Source organism: Chelonoidis abingdonii, chromosome 5, assembly GCF_003597395.2.
Source record: "Chelonoidis abingdonii isolate Lonesome George chromosome 5, CheloAbing_2.0, whole genome shotgun sequence".
Lineage (NCBI taxonomy): Eukaryota > Metazoa > Chordata > Testudines > Testudinidae > Chelonoidis > Chelonoidis abingdonii.
This window is the reverse complement of record NC_133773.1, coordinates 44,634,385-44,654,200: the sequence shown is the minus strand read 5'-3', so window position 1 is coordinate 44,654,200 and position 19,816 is coordinate 44,634,385.

Below are 19,816 nucleotides of genomic sequence, written 5' to 3'. Positions count from 1 at the left end.
TTACAGCAAGATGATATTCCTGTTTCACTGCAGCTAAGCAACTGGCAGCCAGTTGGCGGTTGTCCATTCGGTACTGAAAGACCAACTGCCACTTTTTCTGTTTTATCTCTTCTTGGTTTAAGGTTTGCTAGCTGCATGATATGGATTTTTCTTTTTTTCTTTCTTTGTTTTGCTATATCTTATTTATGTTAGTGAATTTAGTAACAACCAAGTAGCTCAGTGTTGGCTCCTGGAATGCCCATCAACCAAACAATCTGTTCAATGTTGTTAGAAAATGAGTTTATTTGTGGAAGAGGCTAGGGACAGCTGGAGATAGATGCTAGGGAAGGTAAATGAGTGTGGAGAAAATAACCACCTTCCTGCCTGAGCCTTCTTCCATTTCTAGATTAAAAAATAACCAGACTTTTCTGAAATGCTTGCATAAATATTTTGCCCTTGCTTATTGTTTCCAATCACAACCAGAAGCAATGATTAAATACACAAAAATACTGTTTGTTGTGCACTTCTGCCTAGATCAAAAGACAAAGGTCTTCTGTTCATGTTCAGTGCTACAATGGTGCAGCTGCACTGCTGTAGCACTTTAGTGAAGATGCTACTATGCCAATAGGAGAGCTTTTCCTGTTGGCATAGTTAATCGACCTCTGTGAGAGGTGGTAGCTATGTCAACAGGAGAAACTCTCCCATTGACACAGCACTGTCTACACGGGGGATTAGGTCGGTATAACTACGTCGCTCAGGGGTGTAGATTTTTCACACCTCTTTGTGACATAGTTATACTCATATAGGACTGTAGCGTAGATCCGGCCAAAGTGCTGGAAACCTTGGAAGAAAACTGGTTCACATGAGATTTCCATCTCGGTTTTGCAGGATCAATATTTTGATAATTCAGATACACATTAAGATGTAGATCCTCAGCTCATATAAATTGTCATCGATGGAGCTATGACAATTTACAGTAGCTGAAGATCTGCCCTCTGAACTTTTGGATGATTATCCAAACTCTTGATCTCAAAATCTGTTGTTGGTTGTCCAGCACTGGCTATGTCTAGGACCACCTCTGACGGTGTGAGTTACTGTCTAGGAAGAATCAGACGTGGCTACCAATGGCAGGGCCTGTGGTGAACTCACTCACCTTTGGCAAGCTCTACCTTTTTAATGTTGCAAAATTCTTTAGTTTTGCTATTTGAAATGAAGAGAGAGGACTTTGATCAATAAATGAGACTTTTATTTTAATCAGAGATCCTGTATTAATAAATATGCAAATGTTCTGCCTCCTAGTAATACTGCTTGTGATTTTGATATCTGCCCAAAATAACGAAGTTCTGTCACCGGATCATAAAACTAGACATGGGTTGTGTTAATATCACACAAGGGTGTGTTATTTCTTGTACATCCTAAATTGTGGATTTTCTACATTGGCCATGTGTGGGCGGAGGTCATTTTCTTAATATTGATGTTTGCCACTAACCCTCCCGCATCAATCCATGAATGAATGTGTAGCAGTGCAGTATGCCATTCCCATGAGCCTACACATCATTCTTAGGAGGCAGCACATATAATTGAAATTGATGTAAGTCTTGTAACCACCTACTCATATAGCATGTCTATGGAAATTTACTTGACTAAAATCTGTTAAATGAACTGATTACCTTTGATGAGTCTCATATAGTAGCATCACACGCACTTTAACTGATGCCTGGAAAAAATATTATAATTTGAGTAAACTGTTACCTCCAATACTCAAGTAAAGGCACCTGAACAGCAGAAATTCAATAAAAATGATTAATGATCTTTTGGTAACCTGAGATGGGGAGGTTAAATTTGGGATATTTCTGTATTTAGAGGCCCACAATGAATGATTGAACCATATTTCAAGAATGTAGCTTAACAGAACCATGGGACTTGATTATATGAGTGACTCAGCATGTGACTGAACATCTGCATTATATGCAATACATACATGGTAAAAATCTTACTTGAGTATGTAGAAGAAATATAGCAACTTTTCAATTTTAACTAAGGGGAATTAAATGATGTCTCAGGTGGGCTAGCAATTCAACTAGGATACAAAGGGATGTTATGAGATGAAAGACAAAAAAGAGTTGTTGCTCACAGCCACAGCAGGGGTGTGATGACTATTGTGTAGGAAGTTGCCAGATGACACATAAGTGCTGTATAGCTCTGTATTCACCCCAAACCCTTTTGATATGAGCAAATAAACTTTGATCTCACAGGGAAGGAGCTGCCTTCAGTTTGAGTGTCAGATAGTTATTAAAAATGTGAGCCATCTAAGAGAATAAGGCTGTTTGGCTAGAAGGCTGACATTGTTTCTAAGTGTTAGTGAGGAGGCTTGATAACTGAACTTCAAAGACTATTCAAAACAAACAAAAGGACGCAAGCCAAATTAGAAGGGTGAACAAGAGAAGAGAGATAATGTACGACACTGTATAAGATTGGCTACAGAAGATGGCCAGTCAGCTCCTAGAGGAAGAGTTACTGTATGTGGACCTGGTAGAGAAGTACAATTATTTTTAAGGCCAGATTCTGGTCCCCACTTTGGCTTTTATATGCTGACATAAATGGTGGCTCTGGGGAAAATTCTTCCTGCACAGAAGCATCATAGGGTGGGAGAAAGAAGCACTACACTGTATCCCCAGCTGTCTCAAGCATAAGGGCATGCAAAGGGCAGGGCTAGGGGCAAGAGGATACATGCCAGGGATGAGAGGGATAGTGGCAATAGAGCCTTACACTACAGCTATCCAGTACTGTGGAATGGACCATAGAACAGGCAGAATCCAGGAGATGTAAAGCCACTTTTGCTACCTCCTGAGAGGAACCAGCACAGAATGCAGACCTTCAACTGGAAGATTTATTCTATCTAGTGAGGCTTTGTCTAGACTTGGACTAGGTATGTTGTATTGTACTTAGCATTTAAGTTCTTTAACTCTCTCTGTAGGCAAGAAGAGATACATGCCATTCCCAAGAGAAATAAACCAAAGCTACTTTGCCCCACATATCCTTGTCATGTCCAAAGTGTGCCACTTCTTACTGCACAACCTTTCCAACATATGACTTTTTTTTTCTGTCAAGACAAGAAATCTCCCTTCCAGGCCCACACCATCTCCCATCTCAATTCCTATAACCTCCTACATTCCCTGAGATGTACACATCCCACTCTAATCCATTCAAAATATACCTGCTGAGGCCATCTTCTGAGCCCATCAATATGACCATGTCTCCCACTCTTCAGATTTCTCCATTGGCTTTCCATTCTTCATTTCATCATATTTAAGCTTCTTGTCCTCATCTCCATAACCCATATAATTATGCTCCTCCTAGTTTAGCTGACTCAAATGTAGTCTGTTATCGTGTCACTCCCAAAAATCCTCAATTTCTCCAGTGACACCAGCCTTGAAGTCTGTCCTTTGACCATTTCTCCTACAAATGGCTCTATGCTTTCTCCCATGAGGCACAAGGCTTTGGGAAGGTAAGAGTCCCTAATAGTTTGGACTGCCACTTTCCTGTAGCCTCTCTTACAGCATCAAACTTCTAATTTCCATGTCTAAGACCACAGAGCGGACTCTGTTCTCTTCTGATAGATTTGTTTCTTTCTTTGTTTCCAGCAGCATGGTGTCAATCACTGTAATTTTTTGAAAACTTCATGGATGAATGATGTCCAAAAATTGATAAAATCCTTGATATTATTGCAATGTGTGATTCATGCAAGTTTTTTTTTTTAACCAGATGTAATGCCTTCTACATGATGTAACCTGTTTTTCTTTCCATCCCCACTCCAACACTCATACACACCAAACTTCTCCCCATTTGGCCATATCTAATAAAGTGTCGTCCTACTACCTAATGAGCTGTGCACTTCACCTGTGGTGTTTTAAAAATACATTCTCATATTAGCACTGTGTGGACTGCAGGGTATAGGAGAAGCGAGCTGTAGGTGTAAGGTGGCATGGCCTGTGACTCTCATCAGGTCTTTAATAGGTGTTTTATCAATTTACATAAAAGTATTATTACCATGCAGTATATAATATAAAAAGAAAAATGTTAGTTCCCATGGGGATAAAATAAGTATAACAAAGAATTTTAGATTGCTCCACCAAATTTGATAAAATTGTCAAATGTACCATTCCTCACTGAAGTCAGTGGAATAATCCAAATATGGAATTTAAGGGCTAAGCCATTTTTAAGGTGTGAATTTCCAAAACATGTTAGACCTGTTTGAACAGTGAATAACAAACAAACAAAACTCACAAACAAACAAACAAACAAAAACCCTAACCAAACCCAAATAAAAACTTCATATTAATTAAAAATTGTGATATTTCAAACTTGTTTCTATTTTACAGGGTTTTAAATGGACTCATTTTTTAATTTAATAAGTCTTTTTTGGTTGATTTTTTTAATCAAAACTTTTATTTAAAATGTTATCAAAATCAGTATTTACATTTTTCCTTTACTGAAAACTGGGTTTCAAAATCCATTTTTAATTAACAATTTTCCATGACAATATTTGTTTTTGAATAAAGGCAATTTTTTTTCCAATAAAAATTTTTGCTCGAAAAATGTATATCAGCTTTGATGTTCGGACATATTTGCACAAATGAATATACATTTGATCTCTTTTGCATGAATACCTCTCTGATTACTTCCAACTTGTGAAATTTCAGTTGGATTCGTTTAGTTCTGGCCAAGTTCGTACACTCTCTATAATTATATGAACTGCAGATTATTTGTGCCAGAATCCTCATTTAAAATTAAGTATCTTGTGTCCCGCATTTTTTTCAGTACATTTTTATAATTGCATCCAGTCTTACACTTTAACCAAAGAACTCTCAGAATCGTATAGACCAGTTTGCCAGAAATGCAGGCAATATGCAATGCATTTATGGGAAAGAGTAGTGTGCTAAAAAACTCGTAATGTGATCAAAATTAACTTGTTCAATTGACCAGTTCAACTTTGGCTGTACCTGATTATGTTGAATATATAAATAAGGAAAGTGGGTCTCATTTGCCAGTTTAGACACACAGTTACAGGCACCCACTTGTAAGTAATGTATTGACCCCAAGCAAACATAAGGGGTGAAATCCTGGCTACACTGACTTCAATGGTAAAACTCTCATAGACTTTACTGGGCCAAGATTTCATCCCCACTGTGTACAAATCGTGTGTGTCTGGTCTTGGAGATGCTTTATTTGTGGGCAAATAAAATACAATCTTTGAGCCATAAGTTAGGGACCTGCAAATGTATTAATACAATCGCATACATTTATCTTTTGAAATGTGGCTTTGCTTGCATTATTGCATTACTAGAATTTCTATAGCACTGATCACCACAGTGTCCAAGCCTCTCACATACATTAATGCATTTACTCTCTCAGCAGCCTTGTGGGGGTAAGGCACTGTTGTTATCTCCATTTTACAGCTTCTGGAGCTGAGACACAGAGAGGTTGCGGGGCTTGTCCAATATCACATAAAACATCTGTAGCCATTCCAAGAACAGAACTCAGTTCTCCTAATTTCCACCCAGCACCTTAGCCACCAAACCCTCTTTTCTCTGTGTATTCAGCTTTTCCCCACTGTATCCATGGCAGTGACTCCTTTTTCACATGTGTATTAGAGGAGAAGCATGGGTTCCCTCCCAACCCAGGGATTTTTCCATATCTCTGTTGGAACTGTGGGTGGGGGAGTATTAGTCACTGGCATATGCTACAAAAAAGTAACCCCAAGGCCCTGCATAGCAGCTATAGTTTTTCTAACTGGACAAGGAATATTGAACAGTCCCATCAATAATACCCCTTACGTGGCCAGTGGGGCTGACATTCAATGACACATGTTTTTTCCTTACCCCACTAGCCAGCAGACTCAGCATGTTTCCTCTAAAGCATTCTGATCTCCTGCTGGGTCAGGTAATGAAGGATGGTGCTAGACGTTGATGCTAACCTTTCTATATGTTTTTCAGGCATCCTATGGAATCATAGAACAGCAATAGAATCCTCTGTGCAATGCTCTGTCACATCGTTGAAATTCCCTGCTCACTTCAGCTGCTCCACATGTCCTGACTACAAACTGCTCCATGCCCTTGCCATGTCAGCCTACTCTCATCAGAATTGGACAATCTTGTGCAGAGCCCTCCCATGGGTGAGTAAGAGGCCAAGGCACTCTTTATGCCTATAAAGAACAGGGTCAGAATATACAAAGGTAAATAGTAGTACAATATGACACATACAAATCTGGTGAGGAGGGAAGAGGAAGAGAGAGCTCTTCTGAAGATCCAGCATTGTGTATATGGCACAGTGTTGGAATAAGATACATGCATATTGAGGATTCCTCTCTCATCCAAATTATTGTGAAACTAGAACATAAGGGACCCCACATAATTTTAAACTATAGAGATGAGCACTACTGCCTTAGCTAACTCACAAATCATGCGACAAATCACAAAATTTAAAAAACAAAAATTGTGTTTGTGAAAAGGCTATTTTTCATCATAAAAAGGTTCAAATGAAATTTTTTGACTATTTATAAAGGTCTCCCTGATCTCAGGGTATTGTATGTATTGAGACATTACCTCTAATAATAATTATGCTCCCAGACAGAGACAACGTGGAATAGCTACAGACCTCATCATACTGTATTCACTCACACTACTGCATGCCTGTCCTGCAAGTGCTTCTATTTTTGGTGATATATACCTCAATTCCACCTTTTAAGCTTACTAATTTCCTTTTGAGATGTGAAACATGCCAAACTTTCTTTCATGGTGGTTTGATAGCCAATGAAAAGCTATGCAAATCTGTCTTGCCCACCGCTAAGGCACTTGCTTGTGATCAACTTGCACATAGGGTAGTGTGCAATCAATTATTTGTCTAAAGAACATCAGATCATCCAGTCTTAATTATGAGGTTTGACCTCCTCAGGGAAAATTTAGCTGCAAAAGAAGAAGGAGAAAAGGAGGGAAGAAAACAGGAGTCTAGTGTTTATGATGTGGCTATGATATGAAACAGGCACCCAAGAATTACAACATCTGCTACTGTTGGGCTGCCCTTCCTGATAACCCAAAGCCCACACAATAATTCTTCAAGCTGTAATATACTCATTGGAGCTGTTAGTTACTACAACTCTGGTAGCTTCAGAAACTAGACATTTTACTCTTAAAAATAAAGTGTTTAAATATAATCAGTTAAAATAATTTTAGAATTGTATTTAAAGACACTTTAAAAACTATGTTATGTTCTGCACAAGAAAAATTGCAATGTGGATTTGACAGAATATTGCAAAACAACATGGGCATTTGTTCAAATAAAGGCTAAGCAGTTTCTTTAACAATATTCACAGCCTCTTTTGTTTGCTTTTTTGTGAACAGTCATGTGAGCAAAACAAGAATGTCTACAGAAGGAAAATATGTCATAAATATGTGAGCGAGTATGTAATTGTGTCAGAAGCCTTCTTGCAGCCATCTTGAACATTTTTTTTGTGGGTTTGGGAGTCACCCAGAGAGCAGAAACAATACCATGGGTCTTAGATGACCAATCACAAAGCACAAACTGCAAATTTTAAATAGTGAGTACTTAAAAATAATACTCACTACAAAAAGTTTGTGAGTCCATAGACTGAATTATTCTAATATAAACATTCACTGAATAATTTTGGATTTTATTTTTTTAATTGAAGATTGATGAAAGATAGTCTGTAATCAGAAATGAGCTAAATTCATTAACTACCTTTTGCACAATTACTTTACTAAACTTTTCCTTTCCAGAAAAATCTTCAGTTGCCAATCTCTAAAAAGGTTTGCATAGAGTTAACAAAATGCAACCCCTAAAATGCTCCAGTTTAGATTAACACCCAAAATTTTAGATGCTTTTCCAAATCTTTGTCATACTATCTGATCCTAATGAGCCAAAGTCTACTCTCAGTTACCCTAATGAAAATTTGTAGTAACTCTATTTCAGTGAGGTACGTGAAAATAGAATTCAGCCCATTGTGGCTCAAAATGAACTTTACAATCTGATATATAATGGAGCAATCCTTTACATATCAGCTTTGTCTACTCATTTTATCAGACTTAACTGTGATATTACTTGGTCTTAAGAAAAAAAGAAAAATATAAGGCACAGGCTACTATCACTCAGGGTTTGCTCTCCCAGTGGCAGAGAGCCCTTGGTTGTGGAAAGTGTGCCCGGAGATGGGAAGAGTTGTGGTACTACAGAGGCCTGAAGGCAGTTAACACAGCCCCTAATATGTGTGGCACTGATTCATGAAAGGAATGTGGCCAGAACAACTATGGGATGTGCTAATTTAATACTGATCCCCACTGCAGACTTTATTCATCTTGAACTAGAACCATCAGAAAACATCAAGAAAGCCTATGCTCATGTTATTTATGCCCTGATCAGAAGCAGGAAGCACTACAAACTTTATGAAGTGTACAGTCCAGTTTCCTAACCAAATTGATTCATAAAAGTTTAGATAAGCTTCAAAGATTTTTGGATGTTTATGTAAATCAAAACAAACCTCTGAGCCATTTGAAATTCTCCAAATGGTATTTCTGGATGCATTTCTTTACAAGGACACAGATATTGTGTCCTTTATTCATGTCTCCTTATCCCATCATAACAAATGACTCTGTTTGAATTTTTTTTTTGAAAATACCAGTCCAGCTACACCTTCCTCTTTCTCTTCTTTTGACTTTATTTTTAGTCTTTCCAGGAAACATTCTGAAAATAAGAAACATTGTATAGCCATCTACAACAGCTTTCATTCTACCATTGGCATAGAACATCTAGCTGTTTACAGAACAAATTCTTGCACATAGCTAGCAATTTAACAGACTGTAAATATATCTGTCCTTTGGGGTGGGGAAGGGCTAGTGTTTCAATTCCCAGTATTTGGTAGGTTCACAAATTCTTTTTCTTCTATTCTGAAAAGTGTTATAAGAGCTTCTTTGTGCAAACTAAAGTTCATAATGTCCCTGGCCGAAAGAGCATACAGTCTAAATCACAACAAAACACTGTGTTGGAAATGAAAATGGAGAGAGAAGGTTTTAATGGACTGGAGATTGCATTACAAGAAATGGCATGTCTACAGCATAGGTGAAAATGATTTTATGTAGAGCTGGTCGAAAATTTGCTGACACATTTTGCCACCAGAAAATACTATTTTGTGAAATTGAAATTTTCTTGTTCTGATTCAAACCAAAACCATATTTTGAAATCGTGCAATTTCCATTTAAAAGAAATTCTGGTTCTTGCACATCTCTAGTTCTTACATTTTCTTTAGATGTGTTAAAAATATTTAAACCACCCAATGTGTTTGGGGGAGGGGGGAAATTGTATTGATGGACTCACTTCTTGAGGGGGTTGTGGCTAGAATGTGAATGGTAGGAGTGTAGTGGCCTGCAAATCAAATTTAGAGAGGGCATTTCATACACAGTGAAAACTGGCCAAGTGTATCCAACCTTAGAGAGGATAAAAAGGTACCATAATATGGAAAAATGAAATTTAGTAATGGGGCAAAATGTTGGCCTTGTCTCTGGAGAGTATTTTCATTCACAAAAGCAACTCACTATGTGTTTAAGTCCCATTGAAGTGAATGGGACTTAAACAAGGCTTAAAATTAAAAACACATTTAACTTTGGTCCAGAATTAGAGTCTTAGTGTTTTGGATGATTTTTTGTTACAGCTTTATTCTTCAGAGCATTCAGATCATTTTTATGTCCTGTAAACATTATTTGCTTCTAAACATAGATTGGAGGTGCTGGAGAATTTTATTTTCAACCTCTTGAGTCAAAATGTCTTGCAATTAATAGGTGTTAATTCCCTTTAAACAAAAAAGTCTAGCTTTCCCTTATCTTTTCCCCAAAACAGACAACAAAAATGTAGTTCAGACCTTTTATTTCCCTGCCCTCTATAGCTGAGGGTACATTGTGTGACCCAAAGTGAAATACTTCCAAAGGAAAGGGTGAAAACAGTGGACTGTTTTGAAAAGGGTCTTTTCATTGGTTAGTTTAGATGGGGAAAATGCTCATCACAGAAAGATTCAGGTTAGGAATCCACTCTGCAGATCTTCTTTCTGCAGCTGATTATGAGATATAGAATAACAAGAGAACAGCCCAGACTGTGAGACTATGATGCAGTGCTATGTTCATGTTTTGCTGCATCTCCAATAGGGAGTTTATATCTCTGATAAAGACTCATGGACTGACACTGGAGACAATATTCACATCATGAATCTCTGGAGATGATGCCTCTGAGTTTCTTAGTTTTAAGGCCTGATACTGAGAGGTGGTAAGCACCCTCATCTTCTGTGATTTCAATGGGAGTTGTGGATGCACAATATCCCGCAGGATTGAGTCTGTAATCATCATTGCCTCTGAAATCAATATATTGATAAGTGCAGTAAAATAGTACAGCATCACCAAGCTTAGTTTATTTTTTCATAGAAATCTAGATAAAGTCTTTTGAAGTTTATTTTCTTGTGATCTCACCCTGCGGCCTTGCATGAGATGTAGGGAAAAAATGGATGCAATGCCAATGTTTTTCATTGAACACGTGCATTTTCATATCTTTTACAACATGAAAAGAGCATGATTCTGACAAATTGTCATAAACAGATAGCTAAGGGTTAATGTTTCTTTTACCTGTAAAGGGTTAACAAAGGGAACCAAACACCTGACAAGAGGACCAATCAGGAACCGGCTTTTTCAAGGCTTAAGGGAGGCATTTGGGGTGTTTCTTGGTCTTGGGTCTTTGTCTGTTCTTGCTCTCTCAGCTTAGAGGGTCTCTTTCCAGTCCTTCTACATCTTCTGTTTCCAGTTGTAAGAACAATTACAAAGTATTAGTCTTTTAATTGTTTTTGCTGTATTTGCATCTGTGTATTTGGCTATAAGTACTTTAAATTGTATTGTTTTTGTGTAAGGCTGTTTATCCCTTTTTCTATTGTTTATTCATTTTCTATAAGTTGAAAAACCTGTCTTACCATCTAGATTACGAGAAACGGGTTTCATTCTTTCTTTCTTTTTTTATTTAAAATTTTGCTTCTTAAGACTGTTGATTTTTTTTTTTTTTAGTTGACCCACTAGGAAATTGGTGGGAGAAGGAAAGACAGGGGGAGGGAAAAACTGCTTCTGTGTTTTAACTCTCCTAGTGTCCCAGGGCGGGAAGAAACTAAGGGGAAGAGAGATGAATCTTTCTGTTTCCTTGTCGTTGGGTTTGTCTCTTTGTGGAAGGAGGAGAGCATTTCTTGTGTGTTGATGTAAGAGGTTTCTTCAGTAACTTTCAGGTTAGCCGAGAGGAAATTCTGGGTGGGGAGAGAGGTGGGGCGGGGGAATGGTTTATTTCCCTTTGTTAGGAGACTCAGGGCATCTGAAGTCTGTGGGGTCCCACAGGGGAAGTTTGGAGGGCTCAAGTGTACCAGGCACTGATTCCTGGTTGGTGGCAGCCTATCAGATCTAAGCTGGTAATTAAGCTTAGAGGGGTTCATGCTAGCTTCTCAGGTTATGAACGCTAAGGTTCAAATCTGAGTAGGAAAGCTAGGAGATGGTGAAAAAACATCCTCCAGCCATTCAGACTTTCAGCAATGATCTGTTTTTCTTTCCTTTTCCAAACACATTGCTAAGATTTTGACTTCATAAAATAGTATAAAATAACCCCTGAAAAAATGCAGAATATAAGGTCATTAAAAAAAAAAAGAAAAAACACATGCATACAAATCAGTTCAAGTACCAGTCAAATATTAGAACTGTCAAAGCTTCCTTTCAGATGTTTGATCAAGTCAAGGTGTCATTGCTCTGCTAATGCTTCTTTGCTTTTATTTATTTTTATTTTTAAAGAAGATTTTCATCTTCCAAGCCCTCATTTAAACTGTTACATGTTAAGGCTCCAATCCTGCAGTGAGCTCCAGTTAGTGACCAGGTGTTTGCCCATGTGCAGCTCATTGAAGGAGTGGTCTTGAAAGTTTTCTCCTGAACCTCAAAAACTGAAAATTAAATATAAACCTACTAATATCTAATATGATGTGATTCTGAAAAAAGTCAAGTTCAGACAAAATAGGATATGTTTAAATTCAGACTAAATAAGACAGCATTGCGCTTGGCACAAAACCACCCAAGAGGTGGGTATGGAGTAAAAATATAAGAAACAACAAGATAGCAGAAGCTAAATTCTTTGCTGGAAAAATTTTTATTGAAGGCAATGGAGTTACAGCAGTAGAGAATTTGACTAATTTTAGCTCTTCCCCCTAGAAGCAACAAAGGGCATGTCTGAACTCTTTTTCCTAACTACATTTGTAGTCATTGTGAAAGTGAAAAGATTCTTCAAGCAGAATCATAAGCCTGGTATGGTGGAGAATAAGGACAGTTTAATTTCCTTCTCACACCTCTGTTAATATGCTTAAAACTTGATCAACAGAATCTCTGCTTTCTGGTCCTGTACCTCATGATGGGGTATATAGATCCCAAAACAAGGCAGCCAGGAAAGTGTTAATAAATGAACCAATTACCCTTCCAGCTGCCATTAAGGGGGTCAATTAGCTACAGCTGATATAGAAGGCAGCGGCTCAGACATGGGCTGCTTTTAGAGAGGCTGAGAATAAGGTGGGAAGAAGCCATGTGAGGATACAGAACTCTAAGGCAGGAATAGTGGAGTTTGTGGCCCTGTGAGAGATGTGGATGAAAAGGGAAAAGATAGGAGAAGTCCAGGGAATAGCAGTGAGGTATTATAAGGAGTGGTCATTAGCTGAGTAACTTAGGGTCCTTGCGCTGGAATCCACAAGAGACAGTGGTGCTTGGTTCACCTCCCCCGGCAAAAAAAGGGAAAGATAGGACTTAGGACTAAAAGAGGGAGAGACTGATGAATCCCTTCTGGGAACTGAAGGCCTAACAAAGACTATTAGACTTCGGGGTTTTGTGTCTGGACTCTTCTGATACCCTGGAAGAAGACAAAATTGGAAAGTATATACCCAGAGGACCAGGCCACAGAAGACAAACTGCTACAGTACCAGAATGACATGATGGGTGCACTAGAACAGAACGTTTGCAACTCTGTGCCCTGGCATGGGGGAGGGGCTCTGGCAGTGAGTTTGCCCTGTAACAGGCCTCTTTGGGGCATAGACGGCAAATTATGCCAAACTTTAGTGGGGATCATTGGGCTTATTAGCAGTCATTCCCTCCATTCACAGATATCCCAAGGTAGTGACTGTCTCTTAATATCTGCCTGTATATCATCTATCACAACAGGGCCTCTGGGCACCATTGCACTGTAAATGTTAAATAGTAAATTTCTCCCTATCCATGTGCAAGTGAAAGATCAGCAGGTTCTACTCACTTCTGCCCAAGGACTTGCAGAGGGGTTTTATGTTGGTCCAGAGAGCCTAGCATGGGGTGGAATGGAGGGGAAAGGTGATACTACAAGAAGTAGAGGGGATGAAGACCAGGGAAAGTGCACTGCTCTTTCTTGAGAGAAGTCTGTGCCTCCTGAGGAATCTTCCAAAAAGTTAATGCAGGCTGAGGCTTTGTATGAGGTAACTTCTGTGCTTCAGAACCATCCCTTAAAGATGGTTCAGTAGTAGGGGGCAGAGGCAGCTGTAGGCAGGAAGTATGTCTTCATTTTTGTTGAACAGCTTGAGCACAGGGTTCCAAAGCCTATGTGGAGGGTAGTGTCTTGCCTGTGAGATCCATGTAAATTGCAGGGCAAATCTTTCCCAGTTTGTGGAGCAGGGTGAATGTGCCCACCTCAGTGGAAGTGTGCGGGGAAACCTCAGTGAGGAGAACCTAGCAGAATATTCCCTCCCCCAAGGAACTGTCTATTTTAGGGTTTTGGGATACACACAAATCTGGAGTATGATGAAACCACCAGATGCATTTTCACTGTGACCTAAGTGAATTGAACCCAAGTCTCCAGATGTAAAAGGCTACTAAACTAATCTGCCATGTCACTCAGTCATACTTCTTACAATGTTTTTTTTGTAATACTATTTTATTGCCAGCTTTTAAAAAACAGATATATATATATATAGTTACACAACTTTAAAACTAAACACCTGATACATAATCCTCCAGAGAGAGAATAGAAAGGGAATAACTATATCCATTTTAGCACAGTCAAAACATTTCCTTGAACAGGTTTTTTTTTTTTTCCACTTGTCACCTCCTGTCAGCAATCATGTTTGAATGTGGATAATAAGACTAAAACAGAAGGCAAAAAAAGGAAAGAGAAAGGAAAAAAATAAAGACACTTCTGAAAAAAGAATCTAAACCCTTTTCAAGAGACTTCTATGAGCTCCACGAAGTCCACTTGTTCTTTCAAAAGGCCACTACTTGGTGTTTTTGTTTAGTAGAAAAGGTGACCATATCACCTCATTTTACGTGAATAGAAAAGAAGCCTCTGCCATAATCCTATCCCCCTCTCCCATGGTGAGAATTGTATCACATTGTGCGCAATAGAATGTCTGTTACCTATTCTTCATGACTCAATATGTGACATTTCCTCTTTCCCACAAGTTAACATGTTGCTGCATGCTCGGTGTGGTATTCTGCAACCCAGAGAGTAAGAAGATTAATGATGGGCAATCCTCAAAGTTGTCAAGTTTTGATTAAGTCCCAAGACGTTCAGGGATCTGGTCCTCAGCTGATGTAATTTGGCCGCTTATTTAGGTGCTTAACTATGGGTTTAAATGTCTAAATTTACACACACAAGTTTGAAATTTTCATTTATTTTCCTGTATGCAATATCATCTAAGCAGGGCTGAGCATGAATGAATGGAATAAAACTTTGTGGTGAATGGTGCTTGAGTTTACTTTGACTAAAGAACACAGATGTATATTAGGGGCCAGAGTGTTATACCCTTACACATGCTGACTTGCTGAGTAGTACTTTCCTCTGTGTAAAGTCCTGTCTGAGAGCCCGAAAGCCTACACTTGGAGTAAGTACTAGAAATCTGGCCCAGGAACATGTAGTTAACAGTCCAAGAAATTTTTTAATGAACTTACAAGTAATGAGACTCTAGGTTTAAAATAATATGAGATTCCAGCAGCCTTTGTATTATTTAATTAGGCTATATGCAATATAGGATATGGCAATCCATTTTATGACCTTTCATTTTAAATGTCCATTAATTAATGCATAATTAATCCCAGCATTAGTCAGTGGCACTGGATACAAGTTTTAAGTGAAAACAGAATTAATTGATTATTGCTCCATGTTAGACTTGATTGTTGATTAAATACCTACAGTACCTGGATGGTTTCCAGACTATCTTAATGATGTGTTTGTTAATACAATAAAGATCTGTTTAGTACTACAATTTACTTAAATTGTATGTCTGATTATTCAAGTAAACCTGTCTTACAAGGCCAGGATCTGATTTCTGGTAGAAGTTAGATTGTGTTATGGAAGAAAGATGCTTGACCATAAACACTGGTTTGATACCATACGGCCTGATCTACAGACCAGTGTTCTCAGTCGGAGTCTTTCCAATGACATAAGTGGACTTTGGATCAGACCCCTAGGGAGCAAGGTTAAACATCTTACAGCATAGAGACAGATAAATACTGGAGTTAGACTGATCCTTTTATGTGTGCACAAGAAAGGGGACCATGCTAAGAGATTTTCCCCTGCTGCATGAGCTGCACAAGCATCAGTCACATTTGTGTCCCTTGTGCTTTGGGGAATGCAGGCACTGTTCCTCTGTGTGCCCTGAAAGACACACCCCCCCAAACCGAGACTGTCCTGCCACACATGGAGTGTGGAAAACAAGACACGCTAACCAACCAACACTCATTGCCAAGGTGCACTGGAAAGATCAGGCAGGACTGTACTCCCTTGAGCCAATCCTTCACGAGCTCTGCTGAGATGGTGTGGGACACCCAACATATGCTAGTACCCTAAAGATGTGGATCCTACTTCCGTTGATGTCAGTGGAAAGATATCCATGGATTTTAATCAGTTAGATCAGGGCCTAATGGAACAATTCTATTATTTAGTGGTGGCTATTTATATCACCATAGCCAAGTCATAGACCATGACCTCATTATGCTAAGCACTGGACAAACACAAAACTAAAAGAGTCCCTGCACATTTTGGTGTTCAGAATGGTATATGTGACAGGTTGGACCCCTTGGGAAGCCTCCTGATGTGCTGAGATACCATTGAGTCTACTTGTTCTGCCAGCATGGCCCCCTTTAACCTGTCTTGCTGAGCCAGGCTCTTAACCCCCCCCTCCACCCACCCACACCAGCTCTGGGAAGATTCAGCTTAAGGGACTTGCTCCAGCACTCAGATATCCACCTCCCTTGGACTGCAGTCCCAGAGATATATTATGAAATTCCCCCATCCACCTCAATGTGGAGAGAGTTGTGCACACTTCTTGCCTCTCCTCCCCCATTAGAAATTACAGAAACTGGATTTAATAATAAACAAAACCAATTTTATTAACTATAAAAGGCAGATAAGTGGTAGAAGGGGTAACAAACAGAACAAAGCAGATTACAAAGCAAATAAAATCAAACATGCAAACAAAGTTGGTTTTACTAAAGAAACAGGTTACAAATAGTATTTCTCACCCTAGATATTGTTGCAGGCAGTTTTCAAAACTTCTGTGGTATGGAGAGTCCACAGGAAGGCCAAGCTTTTCACAGTTCATTGTCCTTGTATCTGGCTTTTCAATTGTTGTACCTGAAGTGTTAACAATGGACATCATCCAAAGCAGCGTGGTTGAAATACAAATACGTAGTCTATTTCAGATACAGAAATGATACAGTCATACACATGCAGTGAATCATAACCTTTCCAATGATCTCACATGATCCATCTTGCATAAAGTATCTCAGTTATGTCATTCATATCATAAGCATATTTTCATACAGAATATGGAATGCAATGTCACAGTATATAGTAATGATGATGATGATAGCTGTAGCTTGAATTTCAATTAGAACTACCAGGTAAAACTCCTATTTTACTGCACAAAATATTCACAGTAAAAACTGAAAGTTACATTAGTAATCGTTGTGGTTAGTATATTCTGTAGGATTTAAGTTTACTCAGAATCCCTGAATTTCATGAAATCACCAGTAATCTCTGTTTTTGTCTTTTCAATTTCCTTCTCACCAGAGACAAAAACATGAAAACTAGATATTCAAAGTGTGAGTGTTTCCAAGGCTGTTTTTTTTTTGTTTTGTTTTTTTACAGGAAAAGTTAAAGTTTATGCTTTCCACTTCACAGACAAATCCTTTGACATAGTTTTTGTGCTAGTAGAAGGTACAATTTTTTTTCTCCTTGAGCACATTTCAGCTGCTATGATGGAGAAATATTCACAAAGCATAGTAACTAGTTTTGCTGGAAACTCTGGATTCAAGGAGTTATATTATGGGATGAATTTGGCATGGTAACTTTAAATGGATTTAAAAGTGGCACATCCTGATGTGTGTTTTTAATGAAGGAAATGATATGACTGATTGTTTCAAAGAAAGGAAAATTCATTACTGAGAATCAATATATTAGTGCTTAAACCAGAGATTTGGTGAGAAGCAGAGCAGTGACTTACGAACCACTTTGGGCTGTAATGTTTGCAAGGGTGTGCACTGAGAAGGCTAATATAAAAAGGAGGTGAAAGAAAGGGCCTATCATTTTTGCAGAGGACATATTTCTTTAGTAAAAATATCTTTTTCTTTGTATTCAGCATGAGCAAAGTCAGACAACAAAGGAGAAGTGACAGAGTGGCAGAAGGGGAGAGACACTAGAAGCAGCAGCAACAGAGGGAGATAGAAGAGAAAGACTGAGATTAAAAGATATCACACTCATGACAGCAGTCTCTCAATATGCTCCAATTTGGAGTTGGAGTGTAATAATCAGGTGAGTGAAGTTGCAAGAGCAGAAATAGGGACCGAGACTTGCTATAGCAGTCTTAAATAGAAAGGAGCCGGAAGCCACACAGATCAAATAAGGATGCTTACTGGGTGCTTAAGAACTGAGGGGAGGATTTCTGTTGAATTAAAAATCTCATCTTCTTCCAGGACTGAGTATGTCATGTTTCTTTAGCTCTGCACACTCAGCCTGGGATCTCAAAGTCAAATGATGTTCTATCTTGAGTTATTTACATTATAGAACTGGATTCACCAGGTCTGGTTGAAAATAATCCACTGAAACTGTTTTAATGGAAAAATTGGATGCTTGACAAGATTTTTTTTTTTTTACCAGAAGTATCTGTTTTCCTCAGGAAATTTCAACATTTTTTCCAGAGTTGGGTAGGGTTTTTTTGGACAAATTGAAATATTTCAGTTCAGAGGTGCTGTCATAGTGCCTTATGAGAGTTATAGTTCAGGTATCTCATGCCCTCATTTCTGCCTGTGGATTGGGCTCCCCAGCTAAACTGCATTTTCCATGCTGCACTGCAGCCAAAGACTCCCATGACTCATCACTGTGACTCACTACAAGGGCAGACATGATGCCTCAAGGGAGATGTAGTCTCACTAGGGAGTCCAGTCCATGGAGGAGAATGAGCAACTAATGGTAACTTCCAGGAGGTACCACTCCAGGATTCCTGAATCAAATATTTTTGTCTTTGAGTTTTCACAAAATTACTTCTGGCTCATTTTCTGTCAAAAATCTCATTTTTCCAAATAGCTTTAATTAATTATTATGTTAAAGATACATGAGCCATATTAGAATAAAACTCCTTTGATAGCCATTGCGGTGAAAAATAGAATAAAAAAATCTATTGAACACAGAAGAAACTAGGATTTGTATTTGAACACATGCATTTGGAAAACATTTTTTTACTAATTATACTGGAATCTAAGCAGACTGCACCATTGTGGTCACAAACTCATCTGCTGTATCAATAGGTAACACACACTCTAACAGGATGGGAATGTCATTATCGTTTGACTTGTTGGGGGAGACTGATTCAATGATCTAATAGGTCTTTCCATCTCTAAATTTTATGACTCTATTTCTACAGTGATTTTTTTATTTAATAATCGGCCCATTAAAATGAATGAGGTATCTGGGCTCTCAATGAAACTGTACTGACCCAAATTAGTAAGTCCTTGAGCTCCTTGGCTGAAAAGTACTGCAGTTACAAAGTGTTAAGGCTGCGACTATTATTAATATAGCCCTGACAGAATTCTGCAAATACCTAACTGGCAAAGCCACTAATGACTTTATCTTCCTCTGAGGCTCTGAGCTCCCATTTAAGACAAAGCCTAAACATGGTCTGACTCCTATTGTCTATATCAGGAGAGGAATCAAATCATATTTAAAGAATATTTATGGACTTTGACATCTTCAATAGTGTTGCCAGGGTGACCATGAGCAATGAGATAAAAGATTCAGATGTGATTGTGAAATAATGAAGTGTCCCAAGGAAATGAGAAGGGAGCCTCAGGGCGAGATCCATGGCCTAACCATTTAAAAATCCTTCTTTAAAATAAAAATGCAATTTGTTTTTTCAAATGTTTTAAACGGTTATATGATTAACTGAATTAAGGGGCAGTAATGTAAGGGGATAGAATTACACAATTTACTCCTGAAGAGCATGAAAGGCCACACACAGCAGATGAAACACCTCCTTTGCCCAGTTGCCTTCTCCAAGACTAATGGCCAGGGAGCAGATAGAGAATGGGTGGAACCTTGCTTTCATCACCTCCTCAAAGATGCATGCTTCTTAATATAAGGCAATATATGCTTAATTGACACAAGTGGTGCCATAACATCTAAATGGGATGCAAGATTTCCTTTTAAGCTACACTGTGATGTGGAGGGAAGAAGGGATGAGGGGTTCTGGTGACAAATCCCTGTTCAG